The sequence below is a fragment of the Cervus elaphus genome, chromosome 33 (genome assembly GCF_910594005.1).
Source record: "Cervus elaphus chromosome 33, mCerEla1.1, whole genome shotgun sequence".
Lineage (NCBI taxonomy): Eukaryota > Metazoa > Chordata > Mammalia > Artiodactyla > Cervidae > Cervus > Cervus elaphus.
Window position 1 is genome coordinate 14,509,602 of NC_057847.1, and position 26,782 is coordinate 14,536,383.

A 26,782-nucleotide genomic window follows, 5' to 3' on the forward strand; every position below is an offset into this window, starting at 1 on the left:
GTGGCTTAAACAACAGAAATTCATTCTTCACAGTTCTGGAGGGTGGGAAGTCCAAGGTTAAGGTACCACCCAGGTATGTTCCATTCCTAGACCTCCTGTCCTAGCATGTAGGCAGCTGTTGTCTCACCGTGTGTTCACGTGACCTCTTCTTTGTGTGTTTGTGGAGAGCAAGTGAGCTCTCTGGTGTCTCTTCTTGTAGGGACACTAATCCTATCAGATCAGGGTCCCACACTAATGACCTCATTTATTTCCTTAGAGGCCTCCTCTTCAAATATAGATACACTAGGGTTAGAGCTTCAATGTATGAATTTGGGGAGGGGACCCAAATATTCATATCATAGCAGAGACCAAGTCCAGGAAAATTGGTAAAGATATTATTGCCATTACTACCATCTTATTTTAGATTCTTTTTGCTTCTTGCTTGAATAATGTTGAAATTTCTAATCTACAATCTTTGTTTCTCCATTCCATCCTTCTCATAAGTGCCTTGTTTTGATTATAATGTTTAAATTTGAAGTAGTTGCTTCCATGACTAAATATTTCAGTTGTTCTTTAGAATAAAGTATAAGTTGCATGATGTGTACAGCTGTCTATTATCTATCTCTTTTTGCTTTACTTTACAGAATAATACATAGAATGCTCCTCATGGTACATATGACACAATGCTATAGATTTATAAATAACTTTCAAGTACCAAGGTTTTATTCTTTTTATTTATTTCTTTCATCTTGGGAGATCCTTTCTCTCATTGGAAAATGTCTACATATCATCATGGTCCCAGCAGACATGTCAAATCCTCTATGAAGTCTCACTTCTTTTTTGTTCCTATAGAGTATGTTTAGAAAAAAAAAATTCTACTAACCTGAAACAAAATGTATGTTTGCAAAAGACCAAAGATAACTAAAAAACTTTTGGGCCACACAAAAAATCAAAGTTGTTATTGCAAAAGACAGAGCAAATAAAAACCGTTAAGTGTTCCATATTCAAATACATGAGAAATAGTTAATGTTTTTAGTGAAACTTTGTAGATATAAATGCTTATCTTAATAAATAACAAGCTCACTTCAATCAGAATTATGCAAATTAATTTGAAAACCTGGTTGGAATGAGTGAATTTTTAGGTAACTGCAAAACATACATGGCAAAAGAGATACAAAATCCAAACAGAATATTTTGCATATTAAAAAATGAGAAAAGAGAAAAGCTATTTCTGAAATAACTCCAGCTCAAAACATTTTTAAAGAATTATTCAAAAGCAAACAACAACACGAAAGGAAGAATATCAGAAAGATATCCATCCAAATTCCAAATCCTTTGGAAGAATACCAAGGTCTGTGAAAGACAGCAATGAATTAGAAAGCAGAAACCAAGACAATTGTTTTGAATGTTGCTACAAAAATGAGGGGGTGGGGAAGGCAGCACATGAAAGAATAATAAACTTTGAACAAGTCAGTATTATAAAGTAATGGAAAGATGATCCAATATTAAGAAATCATAAATTATCTCCATAGGTGCTAATATATTTGCCTACACTTAATAAAATTGTGCTAGACAGATACTTATTTACTATCATAAAACAGAAATGGCCCCACTCAAAAATCACAATTACACTTAATGCAAAAAAATAGATATGCTTCTCTTATGTCATGAGTATAAAAATTATGTTTATTTGCAGTATCTAAGAGAATAAGATAATTTAGAAAAATATTAATATTCAGAAATCAATTTTATTCCATATAAATGAGAGGCAATTAGAAGCTATACTTGAAGAAAAGACCCAAATAACAATAATATGATAAATGAAATATCTAATCATTGTATACCATATCAGTTAGAGAATGGCAGGCATTTTTCCTTGTGAGTAGTTTTCATTTTTTTGTGGGCTAATTCTTTTTCACTTTTAAACATGGAAAAATTCAAATATATAATGAAGTAGAGAGAATAGTGGCATGAACCTCTTTCTACCTTTCATCCATCTTTAATAATAATACATGGCCAATCTTCTTTCATCAAAATGTTAACCCATGTTCTAAAAACTTCACAAACTTAATTTGACCTAAATATTATATGTAAAATGTAGTTAACAATAATAATTCTTCAATATCATCTGTGTTCAAATCCCCATGATTGTGCACATATCACTCTCTTTCTCCCTGCCTCCCTTTCTCAATTTATTTATTAGCCAGTTTTGTTTGTCTCATAGTTCCTATTGTTTGAACTTTGTGAATCATTTAAAATGACACTCTAGTGTCATTTAATGTATTCTTGTAGATTTTGTAGTTAATGGCTAGATCAGGCTTATATATTTTTATTTTAGCTAAATACTTTCAATATGGTGTTGTACACATCTATCAGGAAGCATGTGTGTCTGATTATCTTTTTGTGATGTTGGTAGCCACTGATAGTCATTGTGAGAACCATATTTCCATTATGAGTCACAAAATAGGGCTATTCAAATTTAATTAATCCATTCTGATTAGTCAGACTAAATGTTGTCTATTGAATAACAGAAATATCTTTATTAGAGTGCACATTTTAAATAGTTTTGTACCTTTCATTTTTTGCTATGGTTAAAAACACATCCTTAACTTCTTTTTTTCTAAAAAACCTATTGTTATTTCATATTTTTGTAATATTCCCAGTCATGATTGCTTGACATATTTTAACAACACACTCAAAAATATTCATCCTACTCATGCAATTTACCTATTGCTTTAGACTGAATTATTCCAATCTAAGATTCTGAGGCAGAACTTTTTATGCTGGAGGTTTCTTAGGAGATGTTCAAGAGAGGCAGACTTGGGAAAAAAGAATGTTAAACTCTAACGCAAAATAATAAATAAATAAAGGAAAGTTATATGGAAGCCAATTATATGGAGAACTCTGGAGCTGGACAATTTCCAGAGTTATCTTGGACCAGTGGGAGGATACCAGATCTCATTACCCTGAAGGGACCAGAGTTTGGCAACAGAAAGAAAAAAAAAGAGAGGAAGCTGTCTGTGTTTAAGGACACTTCCTGGAGAGCAAATTAGATGTGAGATGTCAGCAGAGGGAAGATGCCTTGGGCCTGGAGGGCAATTCTTATGGGCACCACAGCATCCAGAACAGCTTATTCTGTGCCACTCACACCCACTTGCTTTCTATAGTAAGTTCAGCTCATCTAGAAATACCTTCTCTAGGTATCTCTATAGAAATACCTTCTCTAGTGACACTACAAAAACCAGGTGAGTGGGAAGGACTCAAATCCCAACAACTGCAACTGGTCTTGAGGATACAACTGATACCCTTTATCTCCCTCATCTATGACTCATTCTAAATTCCCTGTCAGCTAGAACCTCCTCTGTTCTGGGTGACTTATATATATAAATGGGGTAAGCCAGACCTTCATACCTGGTGAAGAATCTGCCTGCAATGAAGGAGACCCTGGTTTGATTCCTGGTTCAGGAAGATCCCCTCAAGAGTGGATAGTCTTCCCACTCTAGTATTGTTGGGCTTCCCTGGTGGCTCAGCTGGTAAAGAATTCTCCTACAATGTGGGAGACCTGAGTTCGATCCCTGGGTTGGAAAGATCCCCTGGAGAAGGGTATAGCTACCCACTCCAATATTCTGGTCTGGAGAAAACCATGGACTGTATAGAGTCGGTCACGACTGAGTGACTCATTTTCTTTCAGACCTTCACACCCAAGGGGTCTAAGGACTGGTTTATCATGGCCTCTTCAGTTTACCAGGCTACTGCACTCGTCTATTTTGCTGCTACACATAGGCAGAGTAGGAGTATTAGGAAATACCCGAGTGGATGCCAGGGATACAAATGTATTCTTTTCTGCCTCCAGTGTATAGTAGCATTCCCATCTCCTCTTGATGTGTGTGTGTGTGTGTGTGTGTGTGTGTGTTTATGTGTGTATGTTAAGTGTTAGTCACTCAGTAGTGTCCGCCTCTTTGTGACCCCATGGATTGTAGTCTGCCGGGCTCCTCTGTCTGGAATTCTCCAGGCAAGAATAATGGAATAGGTTGTCATTTCTTTCTCCAGAGACTCCTCTTGATAATCAAGGTTAATTGCCAGTGTCGTGATTCCTTTCCATGCTTTCTCTTGACACTAGGACCTTGAAGAAACGTACAGCAACCATCACTTAATGGTATAATCGGTCCTTCTGAGAACTGGGATCTCTAGAACAACATCATCAAAAATGGAAACCACAAATTCCCCAAGTAAATATTCTTGTATGATAAGCAAGGCCACTTCTACCCCTTGGTTACCTGACCCTCATATTCTATCTGTGAGGGATATAGTACATACAATGGTTTTGAGGATGAAGAGTTGAAACTTTCTATTATTGGCCGATACAAAAAATTTTTTTAAATGTTTTGGTTGCAAAAGTCTTTGAAATAAAGAATTACATGTATATTTGAATAGTACATATGAATAATTTCCTCAAAAACTTTTAAACTATCTATAGTAACATTCTTGGTATTTAGACTTTGAACCAGAGCAGAAAATTGTTATTAATTGTTTTAATTATAAATTAAGAATTTATAATCAAATAAATGGCTTACTTGCTAATGTAATTGAAATATAGTATGTGGACAAAATTTTCCCAACCTATTTATTGAAACAGTTTGTGTACAGAACATAAAGTATGAAAAGTTAAGCCAATATGAATGCAGTAATATAAACGTATATTAAATATTAACATTTTTATTGTGGAGATAAAATTCCTTTAATCCTAAAGGAAATCAACCCTGAATATTCACTGGAAGGACTGGTGGTGAATCTGAAGCTCCAATCCTTTGGCCTTTGATGCAAAGAGTCAAATATTTGGAAAAGACCCTCATTCTGGGAAAGATTGAGGGCAGGACTAGAAGAGGGCAATGTAGGATGAGATGATTGGATGGCATCATCTACTCAGTGGACGTAAGTTTGAACAAACTTCCAGGAGATAATGAAGGACAGGGACAGGACAGCCTGGTGTGCTGCAGTCCTTGGGGTAGCAAAGAGCCAGACACTACTGAGAGACTGAACAATTGGATTATAATAGTACAAAAAAGAAAGCCTCTTTTAGCTGCTTAGTCATGTCCGACTATTTGCAACCCCATAGACTGAAGCCCACCAGGCCCCTCCATCCATGGGATTCTCCAGGCAAGAACAATGGAGTGGGTTGCCATTTCCTCCTGTCAGGAAGCATGTGTGTGCTGTGTGCTGTTTTGGATCTGTCAGGAACCCTCTGGCCCTTATTAATATTCAGGAATTAAGAGGAGAGGCACGCCTTTCCCAGGGCTGAGGAATCCAGGCATTTCTCATTATGGTGATAAGTACCCTCTTCCTTTTTATGAGCCATATGGTAAAAGATGATTGTTTGCAACTCTGTCTTTGATAGGGACCGTCTTATGTTTTGTAAGTCTGGAATTTTAATCTTTATCTTTGCTGAGAACAACCACCTTGTAAGACAGTATATATGCACACACCATGTTGATTAAAACACCTTTGCTCCGTCAGAGCTTTGGTCCCCGTGTCTTTCTTTCTATTTTCTCTCTCTCTCTCTCTCTCTCTCTCTCTCTATTTCTGGCTAACTCCTTGGAATGTGGAGGCCCGCTGAGCTCACTTTCTTGCCCAGGCTTCTAAGACCCTCTCGAGAAGGCTCACTGTGCCTTCACCCACTGGAGAGGGCCCCCGGTGCCTACCAGCAGCGCGAGCCCTAAGCACAGGGCTCTATTGGCTTTCCACGTAAACCCGCGGCTATCAGCCTCTTTCTCTCTCTTACTCTCCGGACCACCAGGTTCCGGTCCATTAAAGGACCAACAAGCGCTATCAGCCTCTTTCTCTCTCTTACTTTCTTATCATCAACTCTGGACTACCAGGTTCTGGTCCATTAAAGGACCAACACTCCTCCAAAAGAAACTATAGAAAGAAAGAAAGAAAGTGAAGTTGCTCAGTCGTGTCTGACTCTTTGGGACCCCATAGACTGTAGCCTACCAGGCTCCTCCATCCATGGAATTTTCCAGGCAAGAGTACTGGAGTGGGTTGCCATTTCCTTCTCCTTTAGCTGTGTACTCCTAAGTATTTAACCAGTTAACTCAATAGGTACCACTTTACGTGTCTAAAATACTTACCTAGGGAAGTAATTTGGAAGGAAAACTATGACAAATTTGGACAGCATATTAAAAAGCAAATACATCACTTTGCTGATAAATGTTTGTATAATGAAAGCTATGGTTTTTCCAGTAGTCATGTATGGATGTGAGAGTTGGACTGTAAAGAAGACTGAGTGCTGAAGAATTGATGCCTTCAAATTGTAGTGCTGGAGAAGACTCTTGTGAGTCTCTTGGACTGCCAAGAGACCAAACCAGTCAATCTTAAAGGAAATGAACACTGAAAATTCATTCAAAGGACTGATGCTGAAGCTGAAGCTCCAAAACTCGGCCACCTGATACAAAGAGCTGACTCTTCGGCAAACACCCTGATACAGGGAAAGATTGAAGGCAAGAGAAGAGGGCACCAGAGGATGAGATGGTTAGATGGCATCATCTTCTCAATGGACGTGAATCTGAGCAAACTCCAGGAGATAGTGAAGGACAAGGAAGCCTGTCATGCTGCAGTGTGGGGTCGCAAAGAGTCAGACACGATTTAGCAATTGAACAACAGTCTCCAAAGAGCTATGTATGACCTTTCACAATTTAAAGGCATGTTGTTCAGTTGCTCAGGCATGCCTGACTCTTTGTGACCCCACGGACTATAGCACACCAGGTATCCCTGTCCTTCAACATCTCTTGGAGCTTGCTCAAACTTATATCCATTGAGTCGGTGATGTTATCCAACCATCTCATCCTCTGTTGATGCCTTCTCCTCCTACCTTCAATCTTTCCTAGGATCAGGGTATTTTCTAATGTGTCAGCTCTTCGCATCAGGTGGCCAAAATACTGGAGCTTCAGCTTCAGCATCAGTCCTTCCAATGAATATTCAGGATTTATTTCCTTTAGGATTGATTGGCTTGATCTCCTAGCAGTCTAAGGGACTCAAGTCTTCTCAAAAACCACAGTTCAAAGGCATCAATTCTTCATCTCTTAGCTTTCTTTATAGTCCAACTCTCACATCCATACATGACTAGCAGAAACACTTTGACTATATGAATCTGTTGGCAAAGTAATGTCTCTGCTTTTTAATATACTGTCTAGGTTGGTCATAGCTTTTCTTCCAAGGAGTGAGTGTCTTTAATTTCATGACTGCAGTTACCACTTGCAGTGATTTTAGAACTCAAGAAAATAAAGTCTTATATTGTTTCCATTGTTTCTTCATCTATTTGCTGGGCAGTGATGGGACTGGATGCCATGATCTTCATTTTTTGAATGTTGAGTTTTAAGCCAGGTTTTTCACTCTCCTCTTTCACTTTAACCAAGAGGCTCTTTTGTTCCTCTTCACTTTCTCCCATAAGGGTTGTGGCATCTGCATATCTGAGGCTGTTGATATTTCTCCCAGTATTCTCCTTTCTAGCTTGTATTTCATCCAGCCTGGCATTTCGTATGATGTACTCTGCATATGAGTTAAATAAGCAGGGTGACAATATGCAGTCTTGATGTACTCCTTTCCCAATTTTGAACCAGTCTGTTGTTCCATATCCAGTTCTAACTATTGCTTCTTGACCAGAATTCAGGTTGCTCAGGAGGCAGGTAAGGTGGTCTGGTATTCCCTTCTCTTGAAGAATTTTCCGCAGTTTGTTGTGAACCATACAGTCTAAGGTTTTAGCGTAGTCAATGAAGTCAAAATAGATGCTTTTCTGGAACTCTTGCTTTTTCTATGACCCAACGTATGTTGGCAGTTTGATCTCTGTTTTCTGTACCTTTTCTAAATCCAGTTTAACATCTGGAATTTCTTGGTTCATATACTGTTGAAGCCTAGATTGGAGAATTTTAAGCGTTACTATGCTAGCATGTGAAATGAGCGGAATTATGCAGTAGTTTGAACATTCTTTGACATTGCCTTTCTTTGGGATTGGAGTAAAATTTGACCTTTTCCAGTCCTGTGGCCTCTGCTGAGTTTTCCAAATTTGCTGGCATTTTGAGTGCAATGCTTTCACAGCATCATATTTTAGGGTTTGAAATAGCTCAACTGGAATTCCATCACCTTCACTAGCTCCGTTCATAGTGATGCTTCCGGAAGCCCACTTGACTTCACATTCCAGGATGTCTGTCTCTAGGTGAATGATCACTCCATCTTGTTTATCTTTGTCATTAAGATCTTTCTGTATAGTTCTTCTATGTATTCTTGCCATGTCTTCTTGCCACATCTTCTTAATATCTTCTGCTTCTGTTAGGTCCATACCATTTCTTCCATTTATTGTGCCCATCTTTGCATGAAATGTATCTCTAATTTTCTTGGAGAGGTCTCTAGTGTCTGCCAATCTATTGTTTACCTCTATTCCTTTGCATTGATCACTGAAGAAGACTTTCTTATCTCTCCTTCTATTCTTTGGAACTTTGCATTTAGATGCATGCTTCTTTCTTTTTCTCCTTTGACTTTTACTTCTCTTCTTTACTCAGCTATTTGTAAGGCTTTCTCAGACAACCATTTTGCCTTTTTCCATCTTATTCTTAGGGATGTTTTGATCTCTGCCTCCTGTACAATGTTATGAACCTCCTTCCATAGTTCTTCTGGTACTCTGTCTTTCAGATCTAATCCCTTGAATTGCTTTTTCATTTCCACTGTATAATCCTAAGAGATTTGATTTAGGTCATACTTGAATGGTCTAGTGGTTTTCCCTACTTTCCTCCATTTAAGTCTGAATTTTGTCATAAGGAGTTCATAATCTGAATCAGTTAGCTCCCAGTCTTGTTTTTGCTGACTGTATAGAACTTCTCCATCTTTGACTGCAAGAATATAATCATTCTGATTTCAATATTTATCATCTGGTGATGTCCATGTATAGAGTCATCTCTTTTGTTGTTGGAAGAGAGTGTTTGCTATAACCAATGCGTTCTCTTGGCAAAACTCTATTAGCCTTTGCCCTGCTTCATTTTGTACTCCAAGGCCAAAGTCACCTGTTACTTAAGGTATCTCTTGACTCCCTATTTCTGCATTCCAGTCCCCTATGGAAAGGACACCTTTTTTGGTGTTAGTTCTAGAAGGTCTTGTAGGTCTTCATAGAACCATTCAACTTCTTCAGCATTTGTGGTTGGGGTGTAGACTTGGATTACTATGATGTTGAGTGGTTTGCCTCGGAAATGAATTCTGCTGTTTTTGATATTGTACCCAAGTACTGCATTTCGGACTCTTCTGTTAAGTATGAGGACTATTTCATTTCTTCTAAGGGATTCTTGCCCACGGTAGTAGATATACTAGTCATCTGAATTAAATCTGCCCATTCAGGTCCATTTTAGTTCACTGATTCCTAAAATGTTGATGTTCACTCTTGCTACTTCCTGTTTGACCACTTCCAATTTACCTTGATTCATGGACCTAATATTCCATGTTTCTATGCATTATTCTTCTTTACAGCATTGGACTTTACTTTTACCACCATACACATCCACAACTGAAGATTTTTTCCACTTTGGCTCAGACTTTTCATGCCTCCTGAAGCTATTTCTCTGTTCTTCTCCCTTACCATATTGGATACCTACTGACCTGGGTAGTTCATCTTTCAGTGTCATATCTTTTTGCCTTTTATACTGCTCATGTGGTTCTCAAAGCAAGAAAACTGAAGTGGTTTGCCATTACCTTTTGCAAAGCAGTTTGCTTTGTCAGAACTCTCCCATATGACCCTTCTGTCTTTGGTGGCCTTACTCGGGATGGCTCATACTTCCATTGAATTAGACAAGTCTGTGATATATGTGATCAGTTTGGTTAGTTTTCTGTGATTGTGGTTTTCAGCCTGCCCTCTGGTGGATGAGGATAAGAAGCTTGTGGAAGTTTCCTGATGGGAGGCACTGGCTATGGGGAAAACAGTCTTGCTCAGTATACCACATCTCCCAAGACTGTTGTTCAGTGCCCTTGACCCCCCAGCAGACCCCTATTTACCCATGCCTCCTCTAGAGACTCCAGGGTACTCACAGACAAGTCTGGCTCAGTCTCCTGTGGGTTTACTGCTCCTTTCTCCTGGGTCCTGCTGTGAACAAGGTTTTGTTTGTGCCCTCCAAGAGTCTGTTTTCCCAGTCCTGTGGAAGTTCTGTAATCAAATCACACTGGTCTTCAAAGCTAAATTCCTTGGGGGTTCTCAGTCCCTTTGCTAGATCCCCAGGTTGGGAAATCTGTTGTAGGCCCTAGAACTTTTGCAACAGGGTGAGAATTTCTTTGGTATAATTGTTCTCCATTTTGTAGGTCATCTGCTCAGTGACTCTATGGGGGGGCTAATGGCAACCTCCTCCAAGAGGACTTATGCCACACACCACACCTCCCAGGTCTGCTACAGTCAGAGCCCCTGTCCCCACTGCAAGTCACTGCTGACATGTGCTTCTGCAGAAGACACTCAGACACTCAAAGGCAGGTCTGGTCAGTCTCTAGTGGGGGTCACTACTCCTTTCCCTGGGTCCTGGTGCACAAACGGTTAGTTTGTGCCCTGTGAGCATCTCTGGTGTGTATGAGGTTTGATTATAAATGTGATTTCATCCCTCCTACTGTCTTGTTGGGTCTTCTCCTTTGCCTTTGGATATGGGGTATCTTTTTTTGATGAGATCCAACATTCTCCTGTCAACGGTTGTTCAGCAGCTGGTTGTGATTTTGGTGTTCTCGCAGAACATGAGCACAAGTCCTTCTACACTGCCATTTTAGTTTTGAAAGTCGTGAACATATGATAAATTTTTTGATTACAGTTGTCATTATGAGTATCATGAAACTCTAATAAAATGGGAAGCTTCACCACATCTAAAAATGTGTTAATAAAGGGGAAAAAAAATCCAAGTAGATCTCATTCCCATTTCACTGTGTGTAAGTTGGTCACCCTGATCCACCCTCTGAAACTGGAGTGTTTAGGGGACCATATGACTTTCCATGTCATTTATGTCATTTCTGGAATATAGTAAAGAGATGGGAATATATTATAGAGTGGTATAATTGCATTTGTAGATGTGAAATTCTTAGTTTTGCATATTCAAATAATATTTTAGCTTCTTACCCTTTTTATTTCATTTGCAATATTCATTCTATTGTCCTTTTGATTTGGAATATTTTTCCTTTAGTATATGGCTTTAGTTATTAGGTTATAAGTTATAATTCAGGAAACTGGAATAAAAATAAATCATGATCACTGGAAATATTACCAAGTAGATATACTGCAATTAGAACAGTGAGCTGATTCTGTGGCTGTTTTCTATAAACCATGACAGCCAATAAAAAAAGGTTAGATATTGGTATTCAGTTCAGTTCAGTTCAGTTGCTCAGTTGTGTCTGACTCTTGTGACCCCATGGACCGCAGCATGCCAGGCCTCCCTGTCCATCAACATCTCCCGGAGTCTACCCAAACCCATGTCCATCAAGTCAGTGATGCCATCCAACCATCTCATCCTCTGTTGTCCCCTTCTCCTCCTGCCCTCAATCTTTCTCCGCATCAGGGTCATTTCAACTGATTCAGCTCTTCGCATCAGGTGGCCAAAGTACTGGAGTTTCAGCTTCAACATCAGTCCTTCCAATGAACACCCAGCACTGATCTCCTTCAGGATGGACTGGTTGGATCTCCTTGCAGGCCAAGGGACTCTCAAGAGTCTTCTCTAACACCACAGTTCAAATACATCAATTCTTCGGCGCTCAGCTTTCTTTATAGTCCAACTCTCACATCCATATCTGACTACTTGAAAAATCATAGCCTTGACTAGACGGACCTTTGTTGGCAAAGTAATGTCTCTACTTTTTAATATGCTGTCTAAGTTGGTCATAACTTTCCTTCCAAGGAGTAAGCGTCTTTTAATTTCATGGCTACAGTCACCATCTGCAGTGATTTTGGAGCCCCAAAAAACAGCCACCCACTGTTTCCACTAATTCCCCATCTATTTGCCATGAAGTGATGGGACCAGAGGCCATGATCTTAGTTTTCTGAATGTTGAGCTTTAAGCCAACTTTATCACTCTCCTCTTTCACTTTCATCAAGAGGCTCTTTAGTTCTTCTTCACTGTCTGCCATAAGGGTGGTGTCATCTGCATACCTGAGGTTATTGATATTTTTCCCAGCAATCTTGATTCCAGCTTGTGTTTCTTCCAGCCCAGAGTTTCTCATGATGTACTCTGCATATAAGTTAAATAAGCAGGGTGACAATATAGAGCCTTGATGTACTCCTTTCCCTATTTGGAACCAGTCTGTTGTTCCACGTCCAGTTCTAACTGTTGCTTTCTGACCTGCATACAGGTTTCTTAGGAGGCAGGTCAGGTGGTCTGATACTCCCATCTCTTTCAGAATTTTCCACAGTTTATTGTGATCCACACAGTCAAAGGCTTTGGCATAGTCAATAAAGCAGAAATAAATGTTATTCTGGAACTCTCTTGCTTTTTCTATGATCCAGCAGATGTTGGCATTTTGATCTCTGGCTCCTCTGCCTCTTCTAAAACCAGTTTGAACATCTGGAAGTTCACGGTTCATGTATTGCTGTAGCCTGGCTTGGGGAATTTTGAGCATTACTTTACTAGTGTGTGAGATGAGTGCAATTGTGTGGTAGTTTGAGCACTCTTTGGCATTGCCTTTCTTTGGGATTGGAATGAAAACTGACCTTTTCCAATCCTATGGCCACTGCTGAGTTTTCCAAATTTTTTGGGCATATTGAGTGCGGCACTTTCACAGCATCATCTTTTAGAATTTGAAATAACTCAACTGGAATTCCATCACCTCTACTAGCTTTGTTCATAGTGATGCTTCCTAAAGCCCACTTGACTTCACATTCCAGGATGTCTGGCTGTAGATGAGTGATCACACCACCATGAATATCTGGGTCATGAAGATCTTTTTTGTATACTTCTTCTGTGTATTCTTGCCACCTCTTCTTAATATCTTCTGCTCCTGTTAGGTCCATACCATTTCTGTCCTCTATTGAGCCCATCTTTGCATGGAATGTTCCCTTGGTAGCTCTAATTTTCTTGAAGTGATCTAGTCTTTCCCATTCTATTGTTTTCCTCTGTTTCTTTGCACTGAGGAAGTCTTTCTTATCTCTCCTTGATATTTTATGGAACTCTGCATTCAAATGGGTATATCTTCCCTTTTCTCCTTTGTTTTTCGCTTCTTTTCTTTTCACAGCTATATCTAAGGCCTCCTTAGACAGCCATTTTGCTTTTTTGCATTTCTTTTTCTTGAGGTATCAGTTCAGTTCAGTTGCTCAGCCATGTCCGACTCTTTGTGACCCCATGAACCGCAGCACGCCAGGCCTCCCTGTCCATTACCAACTCCCAGAGTCTACCCAAACCCATGTCCATCAAGTCAGTGATGCCATCCAACCATCTCATCCTCTGTTGTCCCCTTCTCCTCCTGCCCTCAATCTTTCCCAGCATCAGGGTCTTTTCAACTGATCTCTTTTAGGATGGACTGGTTGGATCTCATTGCAATCCTAGGGACTCTCAAGAGTCTTCTCCAGCACCACAGTTCAAAATCATCAATTCTTCAGCACCCAGCTTTCTCTATAGTCCAACTCTCACATCCATACATGACCACTGGAAAAACCATAGCCTTGACTAGACATACCTTTGTTGGCAAAGTAATGTCTCTGCTTTTTAATATGCTGTCTAGGTTGGTCATAACTTTCCTTTCAAGGAGTAAGCATCTTTTAATTTCTTGAGGTATAACAACTTATTATTTATACCAAATCAATTTTAGGTTTCAATGGAGTTACAAGCAGGGAATTTGAACACACGTTACTTTGGCAGAGTTTTCACTTCTGTGTCATAATGATGTCTGTACATAACATAATATTTTCCCTGGTGGCTCAGATGGTAAAAAATCTGCCTGCAATGTGGGAGACCTGGGTTCAACCCCTGGGTCAGGAAGACCCCCCTGGAGAAGTGAATGGCCTCTCACTCCATTGTTCTTACCCAGAGAATTCCATGGACAGAGAAGCCTGGCAGGTTACTGTGCATAGGATCACAAAGAGTTGGACATGACTGAGCGACTAATACTTTCACTTTTTTTTCACTGCAGTATAGCAGTATTCCTACATAGTTTAGATTAATACCCCTTTACATATTTAAGCTGCCATTTTAACAGTATTTCACAGTTTATAATTTAAAATTTTGACTACTTCATGAGATTATGCACTTGTATCAGCATTTCAGAAACAGAGCATTCTAACCGCAAGTATATAAAGTGCTTTTTATTTTGTTTTAAACAACCAGAAATTTTTGCTTTGTTCCCTCATTGGATATGCTCAAGTGTCCATAACTCTGACATACTTCCAATTTTGTTGCCATGCTGAGAAGACTAAAGTCAAGCTTTTTATCACTTTGATATGTATCTTGGGTTCCTGTGGTTGAAACAAAATTTTTCCTTGAGATGAAAATGTCACAATAAGAGTGGTTAAAATTACAATGTTTTTATTTTAAGGCAACTTGTTTTTGTCAAAGCCTTCTGTGATCTTTTTCTTTTCTTTTTTCTTTATTTCCCATTTTAAAAAACTTTTCTATGTTCTCTCTACTGAAACATGTTAGAAATCTTGCTATTTTCATGTATAGGTTTCAAATTAACTTATACTGTACTTCTGTTGAAAAAATAACTTTCAGAGGTTTTCTGTGCCTTTCAGCTTTTTTTTTTTTTTACATTGCTTTCTTAAATTGCCTTTTTTTAAAGTTTTAAGTACAGCGAATGCTTTCTCCCATCTAGTGGGTTGTCTGTGCACTTTCTTGATGATACACTTTGAAATACAAAGTTTTAAAATTTTTGTAAAGCCCTGTTTATCTCATTTTTTTCTCTTTTAGCTTTTCTTTTTTTTTCAGTTATATCTAAGAATGTTATGTCATTGCTGGATTCAAAGTCATGAATGTTTACTCTTAGATTTCTTCTATAAATTTTATAATTTTAGCACCTACATTTAGGTTTCTGATCCCTTTTGAAATATTCTTTTTGTATATCGAGTGAGGTAGGGAGACATCTTCACTCTTTTGTATGAGGATATCGTATTGTCACAGAACCATTTGTTGAAAAGACTATGAATTACCCATAGAATGATCTGGCACCCATCTTGACATCAACTGACCATAAATATGAAGGCTTTTATTTCTGGTTTTTCAATTCTGTTCCATGTACCTGTAAGTCTGTTCGTATGCTAGTACCATACAGTCTTAATTACTGCAGCTTTGCAGTAAGTTTTGAAAAGTGGAAAGTGTAAGCCTGCTGACATTGTTCTTTTTCAACATTATTTTCAGTGCTTTTCCGATTCTCATGTTGCTGTTTGTTTGCATATGTTGTCATTTGTTTTGTTGAGAATTGGGCACCATAGATTGTATTGGAGCAGCTCCCTTCTATCTGAGGTTTGTTGCTGGTTTGTTGTTTGTCTGTTTAGACCTTCTAGACTCTCAGTGGCAGCCGATTCCCCTGCAGTGTGAAGTCTCCGAGTTTATTGCTGAGTGGTGTAGCCGTGGTGTGTGCATATTCGCTCTGGGGTGACAGTGGTGTTTTAGCAGGGCTCTGTTGGTAGCTTTACCTGATGAAACCCAGCTGCTAGACTCCATTAATTGCTCTTGCTTTTGACAGTGCTCTCCAGTGTAAATTGCTCCATTGTCTGATATAATTAAATTTGGCCCCATTACTGGGGTAGTTTTGGAGGCCATTGTTAGAGGTTCTGGCTTATTCCATGAAAATTACTAGGTGTCTCTATTCTTGGCTTTTTCTGATTTACTTGGTTTTCTAGGGCTTAACTTGTTACTCTTGTGACATCATCTTAATTACTTACCACCAAAACCTTCAATGTTTTGGAGAGCTCCATTATTTTTTACCTTTATCACCCTCTGTTCACTTCACAGCATCCTGTTCTTCAGGCCTGCCTCTCTTCTGGCCAAATCTCTGAGTCCTGGCTCTGTGTCTGTGGATGGGACAGGGGCCCTACTTTTCTCTGACTGACCCCTCTGCTTTAAGAGCAAGGTGCTGGGCAGGGTGGTAGCCTCTGGTCTGCTCAGCTTGTGTCTTGTGGCATGGAATCTCCATGCTGCTTATGAGCTGCCATATGGGTAGACTGGAGCCCAGTTTTCCTGGCATTTCGTGATTGTGGTTGATCCTCTACATTATGAGTGGGGACTGGTGGGCAGAGAGAGCCTCTAATATCTTGGGTGCACTCACCTGAGAGTTACTGTCTGCAACTCATATCTGACAGAGATAATAAATCCTGGTAGCCTGTTCCCTGCTGCATGATACTGTAGGGGAGCAAAATTGCCAACCTTAAATGTCTCTTTGGCATGTGGATTATTTTGAACTGAAAACAGTTAAGGCTCAACAGACTCAGGAAAAATTTTGACATCTACTTTAGCTGCCTGAAATAACTTAGATACAGGGCTTATTCCCTGAATAGAGAATTTACAGGTATCACCAGAGATACCTGTAAAGAATATGAGCCAGCTGTGGTGGGGAAGGGACAGCAGGGCCTAGAGATCAGTCCATTCTGTGTCCCAGTGTCTCTGCGTGGCCCAATGTACATTTGTTTACTAAACATTTGCTTTTCCATCTCCATGAGTATTGTCTTCTTCCTCTTGTAGTTCCCAAACTACTACCCCCAACATCCTCTTTGTCTTCAGCTGAAGATGGTGTTTAAGCTGAAGGTTTTAGCCATTTTAAGTAAGTTACTGAGTTTTCCTGCATCTCCCATATGGGTACATGTTATTAAGTTTTTGTTTAGTTTTTCTAGTTAGTCTGCCTGATGTTGATTTAATACTTTGACCAGCCAGAAGAATCTGGAAGGGCAAAAGAAAACTTCTTCCTTCCCAACAATACCATCACCCTTGACTAGGAGAAGAAAACCTGTACTCTTGACTGTAGTCACCTTCAATGGAACTTCCATTTGCTGAGCCAGGAGAGGGAAGGAGGAAGTGGGTCAAGTTCAAATACCATGGGGCTCTCCCTGTTCTTACTGAGTTCTAATAGATTTTCTTAAATAAATGTTTGCTATTTACTTTCTGCCCTTAGAACTGTTATCTAAATCTTCATTAAAATATTTTTCCCCACCATTTATACTTGTTGTGCTAGAAAATAGGTCTTTGAGATCCTCCCATTGCCATTTCAGAGGCAGAGTTCCCCTTAATTTTTTACATAGTTGTTTTCATAGGGCCATAGGGAGATTCTTTCTCTTTTAGAAATCAGTTTGTCAGGGCTTTGCAACAGCTTTTTTTATTTTTTTTTTCTGCCACTCAGCACTTTTCTCTATTAACTTTCTTAGTTCTTGCCAGCACCTGGGGTTAACTGGTGATATTTGAAAACAATATAAAATGGCAAGGACAAAAAATCAATTTAAAAAAAAGGAGTCATTGAAAAATTGACTAACATGTATCTCAGAATCTGTTCTAATTGAAGATATTTAGTTTTGTTTATAGCTATCACCCTTTTTAAGGGGAAAATGCTCCAACTTACAGGTTCTGCTGAGACTTCAGTACTATGTGATCCCAAACCTTTTTGTATATGTTTTGACCAATCTTTGCCTGACTAGGTACTCATGATTTGTGGAAGTCTCACAGAGATGAGTTTGGAAAATTGGATTTATTTGGAATTCCGGGAGTCAAGAAAGGAAGTTTTGGTTGTTGATGGCATCTTAGAGAAGTATTAAGAGCTTCGTGGATGATTAATAAGTGGAGAGAGCAAACCAATCACAAAAGAAAAGTAAGTACTTGGGCAATACTCAGGAAGAGAGCTTCTGAAAAAGAGTGAAGACAAAGAGTGAAGAGAAAAAGAGTGAAGCTGCATATTCAACAGCTTTGATCCTCCTGGGGCTTGCTTGGGTGTTGAGTTTTTAGGAAAACTCTAGGGTTTTTTTTTATTGTTGCTATTGTTTGTTTTGTTTTTGTTTTTGTTTTTTTTGCAAATTAGTGTATTCTTTCAAATAAAATTTCCTTTTTTTGAGCTCTCTTACATACATTTTTCTTTCTTGTAACAAAAAAGATTTCTAGCTAGAAACTTGCAATGAAAATTAACTGACAGGTTGTCAAAATTGATATAAGGTTTTTAAGAACATTCTGCCATTAGTAGAATATACCATGTAGTTATGTGCCTTTCTCTCTCAAAAAAATCACTTCAATGGATGCAAGCTCTTATGGGTTTAATTCAATTTTAATTTGTCAGTCTTATTATAAAGTACATTAAAAATTAAAAAGAAATTGTATATTTTCTAGTCTTTCATTTATAAACATTTACTTATTCTAAATATAATATCAATAAAACTGAAGTAAGTGATTCACATGTTATTGGAAAATAACTACTTTTGTCTTTAGCATTTTATTTTGCTTTTGTAATATAGTGGCAATTTTGTATAATATATATTTATTTGATAGTGACAAATTCAGAATAAATAAGTCATATTTATGAAGGAAAGAATTGAATATTGATACAATAGATGGAAATGTATTTATTTCTTTGTATTCTAAATGCTCTGAAAAGCAATCAGTTATAAATGTTTTCGATTAACTATAGAAATTAAAAAAAAATTTTTATCTAGTTATCTATTTTTGGCCATGCTGAATCTTCATTGCTGCACAGGTTTTTCTCTAGTTTCAGTGAGCAGGGGCTTCTCCCTAATTGTGGTGTGAAGGCTTCCCATTAAAGTGGCTTCTCTTGTTGCAGAGCACAGGCTCTAGGGCCTGCAGGCTTCAGTAGTTGCAGCACATGGGTTCAGTGGTTGTAATTCCTGGGTGAAGGCTTCCCATTAAAGTGGCTTCTCTTGTTGCAGAGCATAGGCTCTAGGGCCTGCAGGCTTCAGTAGTTGCAGCACATGGGTTCAGTGGTTGTAATTCCTGGGCTCCAGAGCACTGGCTCAATAGTCATGGTGCATGGGCTCGGTTGCTCTGAGGCACATGAGATCTTCCCAGATCAGGACTGAACTCTTGTCTCCTGCATTGGTAGGCAGATTCTTTATTACTGAGCCACCAGGAAAGTCCTAACTATAGAAAATTTTTAAAAGATCTTCTCTTTGGGATTAACTGCTTAGTCACAAATCCCATCATTTATCAGTTGATTTTAAAACAATTGCAGCTTTTTAAGTGGAGGTTATAAAATTTATTATCTCACTCAGCAAATATGAGAAATATTTTGTTTATATAAATGTGTAAATGTTTTCTATTTACATATATAAATGTGTAAATGTTTTCTATTTATATGGAGAGTAAAACTGGTCCTCTATTGTTATTTCATGCATATATTTTATGAATATATTACTGGATAAACAAGAAAATTAATAACCAAGCTCTAGTGTTTTTAACGTCAGAAGCAGAACAAAATGATTTCCTCTTTACAATGTCACTGTATACTCAGAACTGCCAAACACAGTGGTGTTTCCTCAGTCTTTATTTTAGGCAAGCTACCCAGGTGGCACTAGTCATAAAGACTCTGCCTGCCAATGCAGGAGACATAAGAGACGTGGATTTGATCCCTGGGTCAGAAAGATCTCCTGAAGGAGAGCATGGCAGCCCACTCTAGTATTTTTGCCTGGAGAATCCCATGGACAGAGGAGCCTGGTGGGCAGCAGTCCATGGGATTGCAAAAGAGTTGGACATGATTGAGTGACTAAATAGCAACCATGTGGGAAATAGACTCTAAAGTGGAAATTTGTGTGCATGACCTTACTGGGGTAGTTCTCTCGGGCATGATGGCTGTTAGGGAGTGATGAAGGCAAGCCTGGGAAGAGCGAGAAGCTGAAGTGCTATGTACTTACTGCCAAGCCTCAGCCAAGTGTACCATGAGCTCTAAAACTAGAGCCCGAGTTTGTACTCACTCATAAGCAAGTGATTGGCTGTCAGATGCCTCTGGAGAAGAGGCATAATCTTAGGTAATATAACTGTCTTGCCATGGACCATTTCTGGGGAGGCAGTCAGTTTCAGCCATCAGTAAGTGTCCCTCCCAGCAGCTGGGGAATTAATGCCTTGGTCCTAACGTGGTTAGCACATGGCAGTTATCTGCTCCTGATAACACTTGCGCCTCTCAGGTCAATACATTAACTTCAGTCCGTCTGGGAACAGCTCTTCCATTATTCTAGCTAGTTTCTTTCCCTAGGGAACTTTAGACACAGATTAGTGGGAGTAACTACAGCCCTTGTCACTACTGTGTGTTTTCTGGGCCGTGATGACAACCGAGTTGTTAGCTTACGGAAGGCAGTTGGCCTACATGTCTTACTTGGTGGGTTAATACATGTTCTCATCTTTGAAAGTTCTGAGCTCCCATGTGTACTTGTGTTCATATGCTCTAGCAAACATTCTGCATCTGGAAAGCATCTGCCACTGAGAATATTTCTTAGTAGAATGCGTGGTAACACATTGCTGCCCTCCAAGATCTTTCTTTAACTAGAGACAGGGGGGCAATATAGGAATGCCACCACTACATCCTTTTAGATCTTTAAGAGTTGCATTAAATTCTGCAATTTTTACCAGGCAGTGGTGACTTTGGTTTACTAACTTGACACCTGGAGGGCAGTTTCAAAGGTGCATGTTGGCCTTGTGTTCTATAATAGAATTTCCCCCAAAGACCAGGTATCTATGTGGATATTCTGTCAAACACCAAGTATATCTATTTCAGTTACACATTTGAGAGTTGATTACATGGCCACTGGATGGGTCTGTTGACACTGTGGTTATTTTATGTACTGGATCCTGAGACAAGATTACATTTATGACATGCTTCCAACAAGTCCCCATTATAAGTGAAATTTTGGGTCTCTCAGTATTGATGTCAATTTGGATCCATTGTTCAACAGTTCTCAACATCACCAAGTATTCTCTTTCTCCTAGTACACTTACCCTTTGGAGAAGACACGGGGAATACTTATCAAATATATGTATATATTTTTACTGGGACTCGAAAGTAAGCTTGGGCCCGGAAATTAGACAAGGCATCATACTGTTTATTTTGCTGGTTTTTCCAAGCCAGGATCCAAGCATTCATCCTGCATCTCTTTTAGTTGTAAAAGGTTAGAAATACACTTGTTGGCTGCCATCTATATTGACATTACATATGTCATGTTTTATAACTCTTGTTTGAAAATTCATGTTTTCATAGCTCTTGACCATTCAGGTCCCCCATGTTGCTATTCACATCTTGCTGCCAGTATAGTAACTCACCTACTTTGTTTCTGTTAGGTGCTGCTACCTGATCTCAATTGTTTCTGGATTCTATTCTCCACGTTCCTTTCAAATAAGATAATTTGGTGAATAACAGCATCTCTCATAGTCATCCCTTGTCCAAAGAGTGTAGCCAACATTGACCTTCTTGGAGGTGCTGATGCCCCTCACCGGTACATTCTTTATTGATTGATAGATGGAGTTATTTTGATTTTCTCTAGTCTTTTCTGAAGAACATAACCATCTGGTGGATTTTCCAGCCTTGTGTACTTTATTCCCTTCTTTGTGTCTTTTCATCCATTCTTCCTCCATCTGTCAAGAACAAACTGGAATTACTACTTTACTTGACGTAGACCATCACTTTCTTTAAGTTTCCAGGATCCTTTCTAGACAGCACCATTTACCAGGCTCCTTTTCAGGGTGTTTAATCTCATTTTATGGAAGAATGCTGCCATAGCCATAGAGTTTTTTTTTTTTTTTTCTGGCTTTGTAGCACTTTATGGTCTACATGCCTTTGTCCAGCACTCTCAGGGTCCTGTCCCACAGGTACTACTGGATTCCTTGGGTACATGCTGCCTAGTCTACAGATTCTTTGGAGTATAACCCCTTTCCTCCATTTTGAGGTCTAACACTTCCCTGATTTGGTTTACTTGTGACTTTATTCTCGTATTTCTATGGTAACCAGGAGAGGGCAGTTGGAGGAGATCCTGAGAAGGTGCAGAATTGAAGATGAGATATTTTTCTACACTGCTAAAGAGGTCCTCTAGCTTTCACACTTTTCCCTGTATATGTAGTTGATCAACCTCTGTCATCCTGTGACTTCCTTCAGAACCTCAACAACAGTTAACAATCACCATTTCCTGACTACATTAGATAATTTCCAGAGAGAAAACGAGCATTCACACACTTAAATTTCTTGCCAGTGCCTCATATAACTAAGACATAGGAAGATAACAAAAGCTAAAGAACTATAACAGTTGAATATCAAAGTTGAAATTTGATTGCTCCTTGTAGAATTTGAATGGCAGTTGAATTCACCTTTCTTAAAAAAGAGCATTATTTGATTCACTGAACAAGAAATTTATCCTAGAGATTGTATTGCCATTTTTGGTTACAATGCTTCTGCCAGCAGCACCACTGAAAAACTTATGAAATAGTTATTTACTACTATGTCGCTTCACACAGCCTTGTTTCTGATTATGGTTAGATCAGCAAAATATATTTTATAATAAGCTTGCATTGATTGAGTTCACTGGTCTTCCCATATACTCTAACATCTAAAAACAACTGGCGGAAATTCTCTGGTGGTATAATGGTTAGGACTCTGCATTTTCACAGCTGAGGGACTGGGTTCAATCCTTGGTTAGGGAACTAAGATCCAGTAAACCATGTAGTGCTGCCAAAAAATTAAATAAATAAATAAAAAGCAGCTGGCATTGCATAACACAGCATCCATTCTGTAGCCCGCAGTTCAAGAAGTAATTTCCACTTTCAAACCTTATTGTTTAAGACATATATTCATATGATTATAGGTGTCATAGTGATTTCTTTGGTGGACCTTGGCAAAGCCAACTGAAAACCTTCTGGAATGTATTCACCATTCTATTAATAAATGCCAAGAAGAATTTAGGACTTGTGGGAAGATATCAAAATATCAATATACACAGACTGGAGTTTGGAAGAAGCTGATTCCGACTCTCATGGATGACTTTGAGGGACTCAAGTCTTCAGTGGGGGGAGTAAATTACAGATGTGGCAGAAATAGTAGGAGAACTAGAATTGCAAGTGGAGCTTGAAGATGTGATTGAATTGCTCAATCTCATTGTAAACTGACAAGATGAGGAGTTGATTCTTATGGCTGAGCAAAGAAAGTGGTTTCTTGAGAAGGAATCTACTGGTGAAGATGCTGTGGAGATGACTGAAATGACAGTAAAGGATTTAGAATATTACCTACAGTTAGTTGATAAAGCAGCAGCAGAGTTTGAGAGGATTGACTTCAGTTTTGAAAGAAGCTCTGCTATGGGTGAAATGCTATCAAACAGCATTGCACGCTACTGAGAAATCTTTTGTGAAGTGAAAAATCAATCAGCGTGGCACACTTCACTGTTGTCTTATTTTAAGAACTTGCCACAGCCATAGTAACCCTTTAGCAACCATTTCCTGGACAGTCAGCATCCTTTAGCATCAAGTGGCCCCCACCAGCAAAAAGATTACAACTTGCTGACGTCTCAGATGGTGGTTAACATTTTTTAGCAATACAGAAATTTTAAATTAAGATATATGCATTTTTTAGAAATAATGCTATTATTTGCACAAGTAATGGCCTCTAGTATACTGTAAACATAACTTTTTATGCACTGTGAAACCAAAAATTTTGTTTGACTCACCTTACTGCCATCCTAACTTTGTTGTGATGGTCTGGAACCAAACTTCAGTATTTCTGAGGTATGCCTGTACTCACTGAGGTTTCTGCTACTTAATACGAGTAAGGAAGGTTATGATTTGCATTCTATGGTGTGTCACTTTAGTGATTCTGTGCCCAGTAGTAAAGCTTAGTCGAAGATTAAATAGTTTGGCAGTATCTACTTTAACTAAACATTTTTCCAGGATCCAGAAATTCTAATTCTTATACATGTTCAACTGAAATGAATACATATGTTTATCAAAAGCAATATACTAGCATGTATGTGTAAGTATTATTTTTAATAGGTAAAAAATAGAAACAGCCCAAATTTATAACACCATGAAATAGAGATATGAACAATCTAAAACTGAATGAATGATATTGATGAATCTCACAAACATAATGTTGAGGAAACGATGCCAGGCACAAAAGAATACTGTGATAGTTAATTTTACCTGTCCACTTGACTGGCTGCTGGGCAACCAGATTAACGAGGGTGTTTTTCTGAGGGTGTTCTGAACAAGAGCAGCATTTGAATTGGTGGATTCAATAGATTATCCTTCCCGATGTGTCTGGGCATCATCCAATCTGTTGAAGGAGGGATCACCTCTTTCCTGCCTGACTGCTTCAGCTGGGGCATTCTATCTTTACCTGCTCTTGGTGTTCCTGGCTCTCAGTCCTTCCGATTCAAACTGGAATCTACATCATTGACTTCCCTGGGTCTTAGACTGAATTATGCTATTGGCTTTCCCAGGTCTCCAGCTTGAAGATGACAGATTGTTGGACTTCTCAGTCTCCATAAGCTTGTGAAACAATTCATCTTAACAAATCTATCTATCTGTCTATTTACTGGTTTCTTTGGAGAACTCTGACTAGCACAGATTTATATTAAATTGGTTCCATTCATGTAAAATTTTAAATCAGGTAAAAGTAAAAACGTTTGAAGTGTAAAAACAAGTGAAAATTGAAGTCAACATTATGGGTACTCTTAGGAGAGACAGTGAATGGAAGGGAGCATGAAAGACGCTTTCAGGTTTCTGGTAGTGTTGATTTTTATCTGTGGTGACTACACAGAAACATTCAATTTTGAAAAACAATTTGATCAGTATATTTATTATATTAGTAACTTGTGTATACATATTTTACTTCAACAGGCAGTTAAAATAATCTATTACAAAGTCATAGAATAATAAGACAACCCAAAAAGACAGGACAATTAATGATTTATTGGGGATTAGGATGATCAATTAGTAAAGATCTTTGGCTATATGAGGTTTTTGCTTAAGTTAAAAAAACCCTGTAATATCTCATGAACATTATAAATATCATGTATAACCTCACAACAATTATACAAATAGAATTGTAGGCACTTATTGTTTCTGTATTTGAATATAATAATTATTCTTCTGTTTTACTAACACTTTGTATAAAGTACATTGTTCATAGATTAAATTTAGCATGTAATCTTTAATTCTAGAAAAGAGGAACTAACATCTTTCACAGTTGAATACAATAACTGATGAGATTTTTGTTTTCCCTTTTTTGAGGGGAGGATGAATTTATTTTCATTTATATGAGCTACTGTTGCATTTTTTTAGGTAAAACATTATATTGTTTTTGTTGTTGTTGAACAGAAATTAAATATGAGTAGTGACATAGTTCAATTGACCTGCTGTAATAAAATACCATGGGCTTCCCAGGTGGCTCAGTGGTAAAGAGCCCGCCTGCCAATGCAGGATCTGCAGGAGATGTGGGTTTGATCCCAGGATTAGAAAGATGCCCTGGAGTAGGAAATGGCAACCCACTCCAGTATTCTTGCCTGGAGAATCCCAAGGACAGAGGAGCCTGGCAAACTATAGTCCAGAGGGTTGCAAAGGCTCAGACATGACTGAGCACACACACAAAGAATACCATAGACGGAGTGCACTGTAAGCAGCAGAAATTTATGTCCTACAGTTCTGGAGGCTAGGAAGTCAAAGTCAAGCCACAGGAAGTTTCAGTGGCTGGTAGAGGCCTTCTTCCTGGTTCATAGACAGTGGTCTTTTGGCTGTTTCCTCACATAGTAGAAGAGGCAAAGGAACTCTGGGGTGTCTTTGTTAGAGCATGTTCATGTGGGCTCCACTGTCCTGACCTAGTCACACCCAAAAGGCCCTGCCTTCAAATACGAACACATTGGAGATTAGGCTTCAAGGTATGGATTTTGAGGTGGGGGAGGACACAAACTATCAGTCTTTAGCAAGTACAGAATGCTGAGTTGTGGAAGGGGTGGTAGTATCTAGTCTCCCCCCCACATTGGCACATCTATACAGGTGTCCCCCACTTTTTGAAAGTTTGCTCTGTGCTTTGTTTTTACAAAAGACTTAGAATAGTACCTACATGTATTACCTACATGAGTTATCATTAACTGAAAGAAATTCAAAGAAGATTTTCACTTGTACAAGAAAGGCAAAAAATGAAAATAGTATTCTCTGTTTGTTTTGCACCCAGCTATTATATAGGCAACCTATACCTTGGAAGCAAGAGCACCTCCACTAAGCTTCTTCCCCTGTAACTTCACTCAGCATCTTAGCGATAAGCTGCTGTAACTGTCTATGCTTTGTCTCAATTTTGTGCATCCATTAGCAAGATGTGTTCCAAGTGTGCTCCACTTTATGTCATTAAGAAAAGTTCTCATGGGAATGCTCTACTTTCAGATAGTGGGGGAAACCTGTACTTTCTTATTCACTGAGGCTGGAAGCTTGCAATTACACTCTCCAGAGCTGCTTATCACCTGACTTCATGTTAGCTTTTGCCAGTGAGAAAGTATAGATGAAAGATCGAAAAGCAAAAACAGGGGGAGCTATTTATATTCTGCTCTATCAGTGATTGCTGGTAGTAAGAGCAGCAGTTGATTGAAAATAGACCTATGTTCCCTTAGGGTCAGGAGACATTCCAACAATATGAACAAGACTGAGGGCTTTTGAATTGGCAGCAGTCCAATTTTAAATGCAGGGGGAAAAAAAATGGCATCACTTCAATCATTTTAGTGACACATGCAGTCTCATAGTTTCCAGCCTGAAGGAGGAAGCAGCTTCTAGATATCTTTTTTCTTTTGTTCCTTCTGTCCATGGTACATTTTCTCCTTCTCCCTGTTGCTCTTCCATTTCCATATCCAGTTCCCTGCATTAAGGCTCTCGTGCTT